Here is a 14,957-nt window from a genome sequence, read left to right on the forward strand (position 1 = left end):
CATCTTAGGTCATCAGCCCCCTAGACTTAGAATTACTTAAACCTAACTAACCTAAGGACATCACATACATCAATGCCCGAGGCAGGATTCGATCCCGCGACCATAGCAGCAGCGCGGTTCCGGACGGAAGCGCCTAGAACCGCTCGGCCATAAACGTCTACAGATAACACAAACAACTGCAGTCTTGGACATCAAGAAGGAAGCTTACCCGCCAGTTCCAGTACTGATTTTATCTAATTTTTAAATAGATTTAGGTTCACCCAACGCTTAATCAAAACTAGATAAATTTTACGTCGGATACCTACAAAAACGGCTCACCGCATTTTCACCAGTTGTAAGCGTCCTACTGCCACAGGTTTTCAGAATAGAAATGAGGAGATGATTGATGCGCTCCCAGGCGTTAATTCGGCGAACTGCGGCTTTAGGGACCTGAAAAATTGGTGTCTACTCCATCCCCACGCGTTTCTTTAGCCCCACTTACCTTACATGCTGCAATTACTGTATGTACGTAGCTGCTAAAATAGGTGTTCAAACTGTCTTCCCTAAAAGTGGCTTCAATAACTTTTTCTTGAGTTAAGAAGGAGGAAATTAACGCAGAAAAAAATTGGCGTAGAATGAGGTGACTCCAGATTCAACTCTAGTTGTCGACGGGAGCATTATACGCCCCACTTCTAAATTATCACAAACGCGAAATCCAACCGCTTAATTCAGCGGATCTTGAAAACAAACTTACTCGTCTGCTTCGGCCTACACGCTGTCGAGCATAAAGGATGGTTTAAATATAATACGAAAATGGTGGAACACAGGCACTTTTTTTTTTTTTTTTTTTTTTTTTTTTTTGTCATCAGTCTACCGACTGGTTTAATGCGGCCCGCCACGAATTCCTTTCCTGTGCTAACCTCTTCATCTCAGAGTAGCACTTGCAACCTACGTCCTCAATTATTTGCTTGACGTCTTATAATCTCTGTCTTCCTCAACAGTTTTTGCCCTCTACAGCTCCCTCTAGTACCATGGAAGTCATTCTCTCATGTCTTAGCAGATGTCCTATCATCCTGTCCCTTCTCTTTATCAGTGTTTTCCACATATTCCTTTCCTCTCCGATTCTGCGTGGAACCTCCTCATTACTTACCTTATCAGTCCACCTAATTTTCAACATTCGTCTATAGCACCACATCTCAAATGCTTCGATTCTCTTCTGTTCCGGTTTTCCCACAGTCATGGTTTCACTACCATACAATGCTGTACTCCAGACGTACATCCTCAGAAATTTCTTCCTCAAATTAAGGCCGGTATTTGATATTAGTAGACTTCTCTCGGTCAGAAATGCCTTTTTTGCCATAGCGAGTCTGCTTTTGATGTCCTCCTTGCTCCGTCCGTCATTGGTTATTTTACTGCCTAGGTAGCAGAATTCCTTAACTTCATTGACTTCGTGACCATCAATCCTGATGTTAAATTTCTCGCTGTTCTCATTTCTACTACTTCTCATTACCTTCGTCTTTCTCCGATTTACTCTCAAACCATACTGTGTACTCATTAGACTGTTCATTCCGTTCAGCAGATCATTTAATTCTTCTTCACTTTCACTTAGGATAGCAATGTCATCAGCGAATCGTATCACTGATATCCTTTCACCTTGTATTTTAATACCACTCCTGAACCTTTCTTTTATTTCCATCATTGCTTCCTCGATGTACAGATTGAAGAGTAGGGGCGAAAGGCTACAGCCTTGTCTTACACCCTTCTTAATACGACGTTCTTGATCGTCCACTCTTATTATTCCCTCTTGGTTGTTGTACATATTGTATATGACCCGTCTCTCCCTATAGCTTACCCCTACTTTTTTCAGAATCTCGAACAGCTTGCACCATTTTATATTCTCGAACGCTTTTTCCAGGTCGACAAATCCTATGAAAGTGTCTTGATTTTTCTTTAGCCTTGCTTCCATTATTAGCAGTAACGTCAGAATTGCCTCTCTCGTCCCTTTACTTTTCTAAAGCCAAACTGATCGTCACCTAGCGCATTCTCAATTTTCTTTTCCATTCTTCTGTATATTATTCTTGTAAGCAGCTTCGATACATGAGCTGTTAAGCTGATTGTGCGATAATTCTCGCACTTGTCAGCTCTTGCCGTCTTCGGAATTGTGTGGATGAGGCTTTTCCGAAAGTCAGATGGTATATCGCCAGACTCATATATTCTACACACCAACGTGAATCGTCGTTTTGTTGCCACTTCCCCCAATGATTTTAGAAATTCTGGTGGAATGTTATCCATCCCTTCTGCCTTATTTGATCGTAAGTCCTCCAAAGCTCTTTTAAATTCCGATTCTAATACTGGATCCCCTATCTCTTCTAAATCGACTCCTGTTTCTTCTTCTATCACATCAGACAAATCTTCACCCTCATAGAGGCTTTCAATGTATTCTTTCCACCTATCTTCTCTCTCCTCTGCATTTAACAGTGGAATTCCCGTTGCACTCTTAATGTTACCACCGTTGCTTTTAATGTCACCAAAGGTTGTTTTGACTTTCCTGTATGCTGAGACTGTCCTTCCGATAATCATATCTTTTTCGATATCTTGACATTTTTCCTGCAGCCATTTCGTCTTAGCTTCCCCGCACTTCCTATTTATTTCATTCCTCAACGACTTGTATTTCTGTATTCCTGATTTTCCCGGAACATGTTTGTTCTTCCTCCTTTCATCAATCAACTGAAGTATTTCTTCTGTTACCTATGGTTTCTTCGCAGCTACCTTCTTTGTACCTATGTTTTCCTTCCCAACTTCTGTGATGGCCCTGTTTAGAGATGTCCATTACTCTTCAACTGTACTGCCTACTGCGCTATTCCTTATTGCCGTATCTATAGCGTTAGAGAACTTCAAACGGTTCTCGTCTATCCTTAGTACTTCCGTATCCCACTTCTTTGCATATTGATTCTTCCTGACTGATGTCTTGAACTTCAGCCTACTCTTCATCACTACTATATTGTGATCTGAGTCTATATCTGCTCCTTGGTACGCCTTACAATCCAGTATCTGATTTCGAAATCTCTGTCTGACCATGATGTAATCTAATTGAAATCTTCCCGTATCTCCCGGCCTTTTCCAAGTATACCTCCTCCTCTTGTGATTCTTGAACAGGGTATTAGCTATTACTAGCTGAAACTTGTTACAGAACTCAATTAGTCTTTCCCCTCTTTCATTCCTTGTCCCAAGCCCATATTCTCCTGTAACCTTTTCTTCTACTCCTTCCCCTACAACTGCATTCCAGTCGCCCATGACTATTAGATTTTCGTCCCCCTTTACATACTGCATTACCCTTTCAATACCCTCATACACTTTCTCTATCTGTTCATCTTCAGCTTGCGATGTCGGCATGTATACCTGAACTATCGTTGTCGGTGTTGGTCTGCTGTCGATTCTGATTAGAACAACCCGGTCACTGAACTGTTCACAGTAACACACCCTCTGTCCTACCTTCCTATTCATAACGAATCCTACACCTGTTATACCATTTTCTGCTGCTGTTGATATTACCCGATACTCATCTGACCAGAAATCCTTGTCTTCCTTCCACTTCACTTCACTGACCCCTACTATATCTAGATTGAGCCTTTGCATTTCCCTTTTCAGATTTTCTAGTTTCCCTACCACGTTCAAGCTTCTGACATTCCACGCCCCGACTCATAGAACGTTATCCTTTCGTTGATTATTCAATCTTTTTCTCATGGTAACCTCCCCCTTGGCAGTCCCCTCCCGGAGATCGGAATGGGGAACTATTCTGGAATCTTTTGCCAATGGAGAGATCATCATGACACTTCTTCAATTACAGGCCACATGTCCTGTGGATACACGTTACGTGTCTTTAATGCAGTGGTTTCCATTGCCTTCTGCATCCTCATGTCGTTGATCATTGCTGATTCTTCCGCCTTTAGGGGCAATTTCCCACCCCTAGGACAAGAGAGTGCCCTGAACATCTATCCGCTCCTCCGCCCTCTTTGACAAGGCCGTTGGCAGAATGAGGCTGACTTCTTACGCCGGAAGTCTTCGGCCGCCAATGCTGATTATTTATCAAAAATTGGGCAGTGGCGGGGATCCAACCCGGGACCGACGACGTTTTGATTATGAATCAAAGACGCTACCCCTAGACCACAGGCACATTCTGCTGCTATTGATGGACGACTTGCAACTCGCCAAAATGTTCAAATACGCATATGTCGAGGGTAGTGCCCCGAAGAATAGTACTCCTAACACCAGACCACTTATGATAAAAAGTAGACATTCCAGAATTCGAATAAATTAACGGCTGCTAACATAATTAACTTCAGTCACTTAATAAGGACAAGTCTTTCGGTCTAGACTCTATATGGATTAGGTTCCTTTTGGAGCATGCTCATGAAATAGCTCTGTTCTTAGGAATCACATATAACCGTTCACTCGATAAAAGACCCATACTTAAAGCCTGAAAATAGAAACAAAAACACACGACACTGCTTTAGTAATTATTTTACAAACTGGTTTCAGCCTTCTCGCCATCGTCAGGTACAAAGATAAATATGTCTGACCGCGAAAGTAGGTATTGTGCAACAAAGATATTAAACTTGGTGGATCTACAGAGTATCTTAGTTGGTTTTTAAAAATTACGGTTGTTAATGTTCAATTTAGAGCCTGAATGAGAGAATTTATTTCGGTAAAATGCTATATAGAGTTATCTAGATTTGGTGACATACGTGTCGCATTAAATAATGCACTGCATGATAAATTTCAACAATTGTTCTGCGAGGAAAATGAGTTTTGCAATTTATTGTAAGCTTTGGTGGTATGCTCCGAGGGGATGAATGAAGAACTGGTCCAATATTACAAACAGGTAAAAAATACAAGTGAGACTACACAGGTAAGTAAAACCATACAATTACACAAACAAAATTTTTGACAAAGCAAGGGAAGCTATAGTATCTGAAATAAAGGAAAATGGGGCGTATTTGTAAGAGGGGTAATTTACAAAGGAGTGTGGATGGGAGTATTACCAGTATATACGGTTAGAAGTGGTGAGTAAAGGAGCTGTGTCTGAAAGTTCGGTAGTAAGCCTGGACAAGTAGACATACGTTTATTAATTTCCGTAACTTCAAGGTTGTTCATCTTCCTGTCTTTATGGACGTTACGTAAGACTCCATGTTGCACCTTGTAACTGTGGCCTTCTTTAAGCAGGTGCTCTGCAGATGTAGAGTCATCTTTTGCAAGTATTTTACTTCTATGGTGCTCCTTCAAGCAGGTGGATATTTCCCTGCCAGACTGGACTAAGTGGAACAAAAATATTGAAAAAAAGGGATTACAACGCCGTCGCATGAGGCGTAACACATGATGACGCACGATGTATCTTATGCATGGCTGTACCGTCAGTTCCCATACTCGCTATCAACCTGACATGAAATCATATGCGATGGCTCCCCACACCATGAGGCCAGGAGAAATACCACTGCCTCTCAAAAACAATGGAAGAATGGGCCTCCCCCCCTCTCTAGACCACCCCGATACTTCCCGACGACGGCCATCCTGAACAGCGCAACACCGTGATTCGTCACTGAACACAATGCGACGTCATTTGTCAGCAGTCCATGCTACCCAGTTACGGCAGCACTCCAAATGCTGTTTCTGTTGTTGCGCATGGGACATACACTGATGCTCCAAAACATTATGACCACATTTTTAGTAGCGTGTTGTCCCTATTTTCAAACACAGTCCAGAGATTCTGCTTGGCATGGTTTCTGTAAGTCCGCGAAAGAATTCGAGAAGTATGTGGCTCCACATGTCTACACTCAGGTCAAGCATTTCCCGCAATTTACAGGATGGTGGTTTGAGGGCACGCAGCTGCGCCGACATGTGTTCCAGTGACACAATTTCTGATCAAGACATAAATGTGAGTTCACTATAATGGCTCTCAAACCGCTGTAACACGATTCTGACCTAACACGGACAATTATTCAGCTGGAAGATGTCACTGCCGTAGGGGGAGACTTCAAGCATGAAGCGATGAAGGTGGTCCGCAACAATGTCCACGCCGTTCACTCACTGTTGTCATGAAGCCTTCTATTACCACCACAGATCCCATGGAAGCCCAACTCATTGCACCCCGTAGCATAATTGTGCCCTCACAGCCAGCATTTGTGGCGCGGTTCATATTTCGTGCAGCCATTCGCCTGAATGACGGCGTGTAAAGACCCAACCGTCGACCTGGCGTAACAAGAAATTCGATTCATTCGACTGGCGACACGTTTCTGTTAATCCACTGTGAAAACTCAGTGATGCTGTGTCCACTGCAGTCATAACTTACGATGTCGTTGGATGATGATGATGATGATGATGATATTCGGTTTGTGGGGCGTTCAACTGCGCGGTTATCGCCGCCCGTACAATTTCCCGATCTTTGATCGGTCCAATTTCGACACTTTCATGAGTGATGATGAAATGATGAGAACAACACAAATACCCAGTCATCTCGAGGCAGGTGAAAATCCCTGACCCAGCCGGGAATCGAACCCGGGACCCCGTGCTCGGGAAGCTAGAATGCAGCCGCGTGACGACGAGCTACGGACACGATGTTGTTGAGACAACAGAGGACCATATGGGGGCGTGTAATGTGGAGTTCCATGTTCAACAGGGGCCTTTGAACGGTGTGCTCCGAAACACCTGAGCCTGCACCAGCATTGTACACTGCCGTCAGATCTGGCACAGATCGCTGCCTACCTGGGGTTACACAGTGGGAGATCCTCTGACCTCTGCGCTCTGTGATGAGGCTTAATCGATCAATACCGTGCGGACCACTCGTTATTTCAAGATCCTTCGACCACTTTCCATGGGTGCTCACGATAGCAGTACGCCAACATTTAACCAGCTCCAGCCACAGCACCACAACAATGTACCATACACCAAAACCACCTATATCAGTGTATTTCCGCATTTTCGTCCCTGTTCCGCTTACAGTCTTTCGTTACTGCATCAGCTGCCCGCAACACCACCAGGAGGCATTCAACCTCGCGTAGGCACTGGTCGTAATGTTTTGGCTCATCAGCGTAATTCCTTAATCTGGTTGCTGCTGGTTTCGTACCAATAGTGCAGTATGACACAGACCGTTGCAATAAGTCTATTACTTGTTCTCTAAAGCCATGAGTGGATATAAACATAGTGTGATGTGCTTGGTGCACAGTACGGCGTTCCTTCCTTGTGGAGTTCAGACGTGGTCGACTGGAACGTTGAAAACGAGTATGCCTTCTGTCACGGTCCCATGCAGCCCAACACAGCCCTCCGTCACATCCGAATGCCCCACAAATTTGGATATCGCCCAATCCGGCCCTATGCAGACCATTGATGATGTTCCTTTCGAGTTCTCTCAAGGGCTGATAACGCTGTCTCATACCAGTAAATGACGTTTCCGTGTCCTTCGCTCTAATCATTCAACATCTGACATTGTTCATGCCTCTTATATCCCTTACAAGTCCTGGCAACAACACGAAACACAAAAAAAATGTTCAAATGTGTGTGAAATCTTATGGGACTCAACTGCCAAGGTCAGCAGTCCCTAAGCTTACGCACTACTTAACCTAAAGTATCCTAAGGACACACACACACCCATGCCCGAGGGAGGACTCGAACCTACGCCGGGACCAGCCGCTCAGTCCATGACTGCAGCGCCTTACACGAAACACAAAAAACACTAATGCACTCTCGTGGACGTCCTACCTATCAGAGAATCGTTTACATACCTTCAGATGGCGTGTGCGTATACAAAATTACACTGACATCTGACCATGTCTTCTGGGTGCTTTACTTTTTTTGCCAGGCTGCACATTTATCTTTGTACCCGGGGATGATGTAAAGACGAGAACTGGTACGTAAAATAATAAACATGATAGGGTGTTATTCTACCAAGAACCAACGGAACAACCTATTAATGTAAATTCCGTTAAGTTACATGATAAATCACGTAAATATAGATGTTTCCGATGCAACTAAATTACTAGGTATTACAGTTACGAATGTCTTATACTGCAACGATCATACAGAAATTGTTGTAGAGAAGGTGAGCCAACACTGCGTTTTACTGATAGGACACTTAGAAGATGTCAAAGAGACTGCCTACGCTACGCTTGCCCGTCATCTTCTGGAGTACTGCTATGCGGTATGGAATCCTCACCAGGAAAGATTGACGGAGGACATCGAAAATGTCCAAAGAAGGGCAGCTCGTTTTTTTATTATCGCGAGATTCGTGATAAGGAGCCGGTGGGGGGGGGGGGGGGGGGGGGAGGGAGTGTAATGGATATGATAAGTGAACTTTGGTGGCAATAATTAAACCATAGTCGCTTTTGTTGCCGAGAGATCTTTTCATGAAATTTCAGTCGTCTACTTTCCGAATGCCAAAATGTTCTGCAGACTCCCATGTACAGGGTGACACAGAATAACGGGAATGTTTGAAACGAGTAGTGGCAGCCATGGGCAGGTGGCATCACTGCGGGTTAGTGACAGTTAGCGAGTAAACAGTCCGCCATTTCAGTAATCATGGATCAGTGGAGCGGCCAAAATCGTGCGTTAGCCATAAAAACGTTTTATAATAACAACGATAGTTTAGTAACGGCGCAGCGGGAGTTTCGACGTTTTCATAATTTAGACGTCTTGATGCCGTTCCGTCGACACACGCGATAAAATTTTGGATTAACAACTTTGAAAAGACTGGCTCTGCCCTCAAGAAGAAACCAACAGGACGTCCAAGAAGTGTGCGTTCTCTAGCGAACATTGATGATGTACGCGAGTCTGTCTTATGGAGCCCACGGCGTTCAACTCGTAGGCACGCAGCAGTGGTGGGAATGTCCCCGGGAGAGTGTTCGCAGAATTCTTCAACTTGATTTAAAATTTCATCCGTACAAACTACAGACGGTGCAACAATTGAAGGACAGCGATTACCGGTTGCGATTAGAATTCTGTCAAAAAAATGATAACAAGAATAAACAATGACGATGAATTTAAATGATAACAAGTATAAACAATGACGATGAATTTCTAAACAAGTTGTGGATGTAGGATGAGGCACATTTTCAACTCACAGGTTACTGCGCAAACACAAATCCTAATGACGTTCATTACCATCCCTTACACGCTAGAAAAGTCACAGTATGGTGTGGTGTTCCATCACATGGGATATCGGACCATATTTTTTTCACAAATGAACAGGGAAACACAACAGCTGTCAATGCCGACCCTTACGTGGAGATCTTACGAACTTTCGTTAAACATCCATTGAACAACTTTCCAAACGTTCAAGAAGCCTGGTTTCAACAGGACGGAGCGACATCACACACTGCACGGCAATCAATGGCATATGTGCAAGAACTGTTTGGCAACCGTGAGAACTCACGATTCGTTAACATTCCCTGGCCCCCTAGACGACCAGATTTATCCGTTTGTAATTTTTTCTTGTGGGCTGCCTCAAGAGCAAAGTCCACACGACTCGACCAAGAACCCTGGATGAGTGAAACAGAGAATTCGGGATACAATTCACAGTATCCCAGCTGAGATGTTGCAACGGTCAATGAGGAATCTCAATGCAGATTTCACGAATGTATTCGTACAGAAGGGCGCCATGTAAAGGACGTATTTTTTTTTAAAAAAACGATAAATGCGATCAATGTTTCGTAAATGGCAAAGTTGTAAGGTTTCAGTTACTATGAATGCAAATTGTTTCCTTCATCACTTCTAGTTTTATTGGGTTGTGGAAATGTTCTCGTTTTTCTGTGTCACCCTGCACATAGGATGAAATGGCCATCGTAATAAACTAAAATAAGTCAGAGATCGTACATACAGATTTAGGTGTTCATTTTTCCGACGTACTATCCGAGAATGGAATGGTCGAAAATAGTCTGGAAGTGGTCCTTTGGACTCCTTGCCAAACACTTAAGTTTGAAATGGTGAATGATCATATAGGTATAAATGTACATAACAAGACAATGACAGCGACTTATGCTATCATTCTACACTTTAACCAAATCTTCCGTCAGACCAAGTTCAACGTCATACTAAACTGGAGCCTGCGCCCATTCCTCATTCTCTTCCCTCCTTGCTTACTTGTTCTGTCAAATCTACTTGTAAACTTGCTGCCTGCGTAACGGATATTAGTAAAGCTCATTGTATGGTGACGGCAGTTTGTATCAAGTGCTGAAAAAGAATTTGATCTCCAGTTGTTGTTGTTGTAGTCTTCAGTCCAGAGACGGATTTGATGCAGCTCTCCATGCTACTCTATCCTGTGCAAGCTTCTTCAACTCCCTGTTCCTACTGCAACCTACATCCTTCTGCACCTGCTTAGTGTATTCATCTCTTGGTCTCCCTCTATGATTTTTACCCTCGACGCTGCCCTCCAATACAAAATTGGTGATCCCTTGACGCCTCATAACATGTCCTACAGACAGATCCCTTCTTCTAGTCAAGGTGTGCCACAAATGTCTCCTCTCCTCATTAGTTATGTGGTCTACCCATCTAATCATAAGAAATCATCTGTAGCACCACATTTCGAAAGCTTCTATTCTCTTCTTGTCTAAAATATTTATTGTCCATGTTTCACTTCCATACATGGTCACACCCCACACAAACACTTTCAGAAACGACTTCCTGACATTTAAATCGGTACTCGATGTTAGCAAATTTCTCTCCTTGAGAAACGCTTTCCTTGCCATTGCCAGTCTACGTTTTATATCCTCTCTACTTCGACCATCATTGGTTATGTTGCTACCCAAATAGCAAAACACATTTACTACCTTAAGTGTCTCATTTCCCAATCTAATTCTCTCAGCATCACCTGATTCAATGCGACTACACTCCATTTTGCTTTTGTTGATGTTCATCTTATATCCTCCTTTCAAGACACTGTCCATTCCGTTCAACTGCTCTTCCAGATCCTTTGCTGTCTCTGACAGAATTACAATATCATCACGAACCATAAAGTTTTTGTTTCCTCTCCATGGATTTTAATTCCTACTCCGAATTTTTCTCTTGTTTCCTTTACTGCTTGCTCAATATACAGACTGAATAACATCGGGAATAGGCTACAACCCTGTCTCACTCCCTTCCCAACCCCTGCTTCCCTTTCATGCCACTCGACTCTTATAACTTACATCTAGTTTCTTTATAAATAGCCGGCCGAAGTGGCCGTGCGGTTAAAGGCGCTGCAGTCTGGAACCGCAAGACCGCTACGGTCGCAGGTTCGAATCCTGCCTCGGGCATGGATGTTTGTGATGTCCTTAGGTTAGTTAGGTTTAACTAGTTCTAAGTTCTAGGGGACTAATGATCTCAGCAGTTGAGTCCCATAGTGCTCAGTGCCATTTTTTTCTTTATAAATAGTAAATAGCCTCTCGCCCCCTGTATTTTACCCCTGCCGCCTTCAGAATTTGAAAGAGTGTATTCCAGTCAACATTGTCAAAAGCTTTCTCTAAGTCTACAAATGCTAGAAGCGTAGGTTTCCCTTTCCTTAATCAATCTTATAAGATAAGTCGTGGGATCAGTATTGCCTCACGTGTCCCAACATTTCTACGGAATCCAAACTGATCTTCCCCGAGGTCGACTTTTAGCAGTTTTTCCACTCGCCTGTAAAGAATTCGCATTAGTATTTTGCAGCCGTCACTTATTAAATTGATTTTTATGTACTTTTCACATCTGTCAACACCAGCTTTCTTTGGGATTGGAATTATTATATTCTTCTTGAAGTCTGAGGGTATTTCGCCTGTCTCATACGTCTTGCTCATCAGATGGTAGAGTTTTGTCAGGACTGGCTCTCCCAAGGCTATCAGAAGTTATAATGGAATGTTATCTACTCCCGGGGCTTTCTTTCGACTGGTCTATCACTGCTCTGTCAAACTCTTCCCGCAGTATCGTATCTCCCATATCATCTTCATCTACATCCTCTTCCAGTTCCACAATATTGTCCACAAGTCTCAGAATGTGCATATCCACATTACTGATTTTCTTTAGCATTAATTCAGGAAATCTGCCTAAAAGCCGTGTTTTTCTGCAAAAATCCCCTTTAGCCCATACGTTTTCTGTGAAAGTCCTATTTAGTCCCTTGTAGGCCTTAAGTATGATTTAGCTCTTTTTAGGATCTATAAGATGAAAACCTTTAAGTGCGGCCGCGGCTCAACGAACACCGTACGCCGTCGCCAGTGGCTAATAACTACCAACGGAAGACTTGGTTCCGGTATCACACCAGTGGTAAACTTTGTATTTGGCCTTGTTTCGACTTACATCTTTCAGTGCTCTGTCAGACTCTTCACACAGCATCGTATCTTCCATTTCATCTTCATCTAAATGCTCTTCCACTTCCATAATATTGTCCTCAAGTACATTGCCCTTGTATAGACCTTCTATATACTTCTTCCACCTGTCTGCTTTCCCTTCATTGCTAGGAACTGGGTTTCCAACTGAGCTCTTGATATTCATACATGTGGTTCTCTTTTCTCCAAAGGTCTCTTTAATTTTCCTGTAGGCAGTATCTATCTTACCCCTAGTGATATATGCCTCTACATCATTACTTTGTCCTCTAGCCATCCCTGCTTAGCCATTTTGCACTTCCTGTCGATCTCATTTTTGAAACATTTTTATTCCTTTTTGCCTGCTTCTTTTACTGCACTTTTGTATTTTCTCCTTTCATCAATGAAATTCAATATTTCTTCAGTTACCCAAAGATTTCTACCAGTCTTCATCTTTTTACCTATTTGATCCTCTGCTGCCTTCACTATTTCATCTCTCAAAGCTACCCATTCTTCATCTACTGTAATTCTTTCCCTCATTCTTGTCAATCGCTCCCTAATGCTCTCCCTGAAACTCTCCACAATCTCTGGTTCTGTCAGTTTATCCAGGTTCGATCTCCTTAAATTCCGACGTTTTTGCAGTTTCTACAGTTTTAAACTACAGTTCATAACCAATAGATTGTGGTCAAAGTCCACATGTGCTCCTGGAAATGTCTTACAATTTAAAACCTGGTTCCTAATTGTATCTCTTACTATAATATAATCTGTTTGAAACCTTGCAGTATCTCCAGGCCTCTTCCATTTATACATCCTACTTTCATGATTCTTTAACCAAATCTTAGCTGTGATGAAATTTGCTCTGTGCAAAATTCTACCAGGCGGCTTCCTCTTTCATTCCTTACCCCCATTCCATGTTCACCTATTACGTTTCCTTCCCTTCCTTTTCCTACTATCTAATTTCAGTTACCCATGACTATTAAATATTCGTCTCCTTTCACTATCTGAATAATTTCTATTATCTCATCATACATTTCATCAATCTCTTCGTCATCTGCAGAGCTAGGTGGCATATAAACTTGTACTACTGTGATAGGCGTGGGCTTCGTGTCTGTCTTGGCCACAATAATGCGCTCACTATGCTACTATGCTGTTTGTAGTAGCTTACCCGCACTCCTGTTTTTTTATTCATTATTAAACCTATTCCTACATTACCCCTATTTGATTTTGTATTTATAACCCTGTAGTCACCTGACAAGAAGCCGGCCGAAGTGGCCGTGCGGTTAAAGGCGCTGCAGTCTGGAACCGCAAGATCGCTACGGTCACAGGTTCGAATCCTGCCTCGGGCATGGATGTTTGTGATGTCCTTAGGTTAGTTAGGTTTAACTAGTTCTAAGTTCTAGGGGACTAATGACCTCAGCAGTTGAGTCCCATAGTGCTCAGAGTCATTTGAACCGTTTTCACCTGACAAGAAGTTTTGTTCCTCCTGCCACCAAACTTCACAAATTCCCACTATATCCAACTTTAACCCATCCACTTCACTTTTTAAATTTTCTAACCTACCTGCCTGATTGAGGGGACTGACATTCCACGCTCCGATCCGTAGAACGCCAGGTTTCTTTATCCTGATAACGACGTTCATCTGAGTAGTCCCCGCTTGGAGATCCGAATGGGGGACTATTTTACCTCCGGAATATTTTACCCAAGAGGACGCCATCATCATGTAACCATACAGTAAAGCTGCATGCCCTCGGGAAAGATTACGGCTGTAGTTTCTCCTTGCTTTCAGCCGTTCGCAGTACCAGCACAGCAAGGCCGTTTTGGTTAGTGTTACAAGGCCAGATCAGTCAATCATCCAGACTGTTGCCCTGCAACTACTGAAAAGGCTGCTGCCCCTCTTCAGGAACCACACGTTTGTCTGGCCTCTCAACCCTCCGTTGTGGTTGGACCTACGGTACGGCTTTCTGTTATTTGATGATTTGGGTTAGATCCCATATCTTGTGGAGGAGAGGGTAAGTGACTGTGTTGATGAAGTTTCGTCAGTGCGATTGGACTATTAGACCGACAACTCGTTGTTTCTGCTCTAGGGTAGTAGACTGTAGTCTGGCATAGACTCACGTAATCGTCAACAGCGCAAACACGACAGTATGCTCTATTCGCAATTCCCACAGTTGCTATAATTCTATAGTTACTTATAGCAGTATCGGACGCACAGATCGGCGAGAAGACGTCATGTAGAAATATCTGCACCAAACAATATGTCAAGACAAAGTACATCTACTATTGTGAAATATCGACACCAACAGGGACGTGTGACGGATATAAAGATTATTCCAGAGTTCGTATAAGATTCAAAATTATATACTACTTACTGTGGTTCTCATGGAACTCAGTCCGAAGATCGGTTTTATGCACTCCTCCACAGTTACCTGTGTTGTATAGATCTATTCAATGCTACATAACTACTGCAACATGTATGCATTTTAGCCTGCTTACTATAACAAAGCCTTGGCACTATACAGTTCTTATACTCCATACTTCAATCCATTATCAAATTAACTTTTGCTCTGTGCTTACGGATGTGGCCAATCAATTTATCCCTTCTTTCTGTCAAGTTGTGACACACAGCTATTTCTCGTGAATTCGATTCATTAGGTCTTCATTAGTTATCGGATTTTATAC

The sequence above is a fragment of the Schistocerca serialis genome, chromosome 5 (assembly GCF_023864345.2).
Source record: "Schistocerca serialis cubense isolate TAMUIC-IGC-003099 chromosome 5, iqSchSeri2.2, whole genome shotgun sequence".
NCBI classification, from domain to species: Eukaryota; Metazoa; Arthropoda; class Insecta; order Orthoptera; family Acrididae; genus Schistocerca; species Schistocerca serialis.